A 2,985-nucleotide genomic window follows, 5' to 3' on the forward strand; every position below is an offset into this window, starting at 1 on the left:
TTAGATTTTTTATATTTAAAATGAGATGTTTATCCTATATTTGATTATATTTATCTACAGTTAGTTACACGAATTCAAATATGAAGCTTTAAGAAGTTGTACTTACGTACAATATACTTGTAATCTTGAGTTTTGAGTAATATGTATTAATAAACAGTATTTTACACATAAAAATTAGTTTTTAAGAATCTTTGTCAAATACTTTATAATATAGTATAGAAGATTAAATAATTTTTGGCTAGCGAATAGCTATTATCCATTTGGGATTTTGGTAATAGAGGCCCGGCCCATGTCACTAAAATCTATTCCTAGCCCATCACGATTGATAAAAAAAAGACAAATGATCGACCATTTGTGTAGAAAAAAATGGAAGTTAATTTTAAATTATAATACAAAACGGGCTTTTTAAATGTATGATTTATTTATGATTGTATTCCAAAGTATAAAAAAATAAATCATAAAACTAGGTCGTATATTAAGTAAATAAGAAGAAAAACACTTGAACTGGTGAGAAATTAAGAGCAAAATCAGATGGAGTCGTCATTGGTTAGTTGTAGTGGTGGCTGGTGATTGCACAACGACAACAGAAGCAACCAAGTAGGTCAGTGAAAAGTGGTGATCAATGTGCCTTAGGTGAGCCAATAGGGTACTAGGACAACGATGAGACGAGACAAGAGATTGATAGCAAGGGAGACGAGAGATTGAGAGAGGGTGCGTACATCGTACTCATGCAATAGACCATAAGAGAGGAGAAGCGGCTTCTTCTTTTTTTGAAAAAAATTAAAAAAAGGACCTACTCAAACCTATATGTATGTTAGGTTATGATGTCTTAGGCGATGTCCCACTTTGCCCACTAGTTGGGCCGACCCGGCTTATAATCTCATGTTTTCATTTATGTATGTTGGTATTAAATACGTAAAAAAACTACTTTAAATTAAATCTGTAACTTAAAACCACTGTCTAAAAAACATAACTTTTTGTATTTCATTGATAATTGTAATACATATTATTTTGTAACTTTCAAATTAAAATTATTGTTCATTTTATTTTTATAACAATTTTTCAATAAATACATCATATTTTACGTTAAATCATCTTTAAATACATCTTTTTTTAAAATGTAGCAAGAAACTTTACTAGAATAACAAAAGAAGGCTAAAACCTTTCTGCAAGAAACAGAAAGCATCCAAAGACATCGAAAAACAAAACCAAGACAAGGAAACAACAAGAGGAAGAACAAAGCAAAGCCCGAAACCATAAGAGTACCGACAAAACCCATGCCCAGAAAATGAACTAGACGATGAAATCTTGACTTCTACACCATTTTGACCATGACAAGTTGAAACCTATGGCACGTTTGGAGATCCATTTGAATGAAAGAACATGCTTCTTGAAGAACCAATCAAGTAGGTCATTTGGTCTATCCAAAAAGACACGATTGTGTCGATGTTTCCAAATTAAATAAAGAGTGGTTTACACTTTACAATACCGCCATCCACAGAAAAGTTTGATCCATTCAACAAATCATCAAAAAGAAAAGGAGGGCGTCAAGTTCCAACCCCACCACTTGAGTTTCGTCCTTCCACAAGGAAAAGCTAGAAGGATATGAGAAAACACAGTGCTTGATAGTTTTTGCAACAAAGGGCAAATAATGAAAATTGAGGTCAAAACTTTAGTCATAAGAATCTTCCAAACTGGAATCCTTCATCACCTAAGCCGACATAAAAAGATGCAACCTCCCGAGGCACGTAAGAAATCCAACGAGTTGGGACAAAATTCTCGAGAATCTGCAAAAAAAGTATTATCAATCAAGCATTTTTAAATACATGTTTCTTTAAAAAAAGCATCTTTTTAGTATTGGAGTTAATAAAACAACAAATTTTGTGTAATACTTCCTATTGGTACTATTTTCTTAACACGTTTTAATGTAAAAATGAATATTCTAAAATATTATTGTAACACCCCTAAAGTCCAAAGCAATAATTTTGAATCAGACTTAATATCATGGTGGAAGTTATTGATAACTCACTATTTAAGACTTGTAAAAAGCTAACAATTCTTACATTCTATTTATATAATTATATGAAACGAGTTGTTATAATTATATCTTACATAAAAGTAATATTGATGATTGAAAATAAATCAAAAGCATTATCTGTATCGAGAATTATATCGTTTTGTTCTAAAAATTAATAATGGGAGATTTCACCCCGGCCGAAAGAGATGAGTCATTTTCATGGATGTGGGTATGATACGACCCATGGGTCAGATAACACTAGATATATGTGGGCCCACCTTCTTTCTAGAAAGTTCCGGACCCACGTATGACGTCATTCTTTAAGTGTGAAATCCGTGTTTTTTTTGTGTTTTTTTTTAATTAAAAGAAAAAGAAAATCAATAAATTAAATTATTTTAAACTTTCACAAATACCAATTTAGATTTCTCAACGATCCTGTTTTCCAACAAATTCCATATAGTTTTGGGTGAAAAATATTTTTTAATTTATTTATTTTTTCTTCATAAAAAGGCAGTAGACATGTCTGATCAGGCATACCCTTTTTCTTTGAATTAATATATATTATTAAAATAGAATAATTAATTAAAATAATAATTTTAATCATTTGGTTTCATCTTGTAACCATTTTTCTCTAATTGAATGACAAAAAAATATTACTGAAAATTGCGGACGTGGGTGACAAAATGTAACATTTTTTGTCGTTTAGCCAGGTTTGCAAATTGCAGATCTGAAAACTACGGAGGAAGTGACATTTGTGTAATTTTTGGAGGGAAATGGCTAAAAGATGAAACCATGTGGTCAAAATGATTATTTTAATTAAGTTTTTCTTTTAAATATATTATTATAAATATTTTTTATAATACTAGAAAGGTACTCGTAAAATGCAACGACATACATCTTGATTTTAATATTTTATTTTATTATTTATCTCAGTCGATGTTATAATATGGTCTTATGTGATTTTGAGA

The sequence above is a fragment of the Cynara cardunculus genome (genome assembly GCF_001531365.2).
Source record: "Cynara cardunculus var. scolymus isolate 2C chromosome LG 1, CcrdV1, whole genome shotgun sequence".
Lineage (NCBI taxonomy): Eukaryota > Viridiplantae > Streptophyta > Magnoliopsida > Asterales > Asteraceae > Cynara > Cynara cardunculus.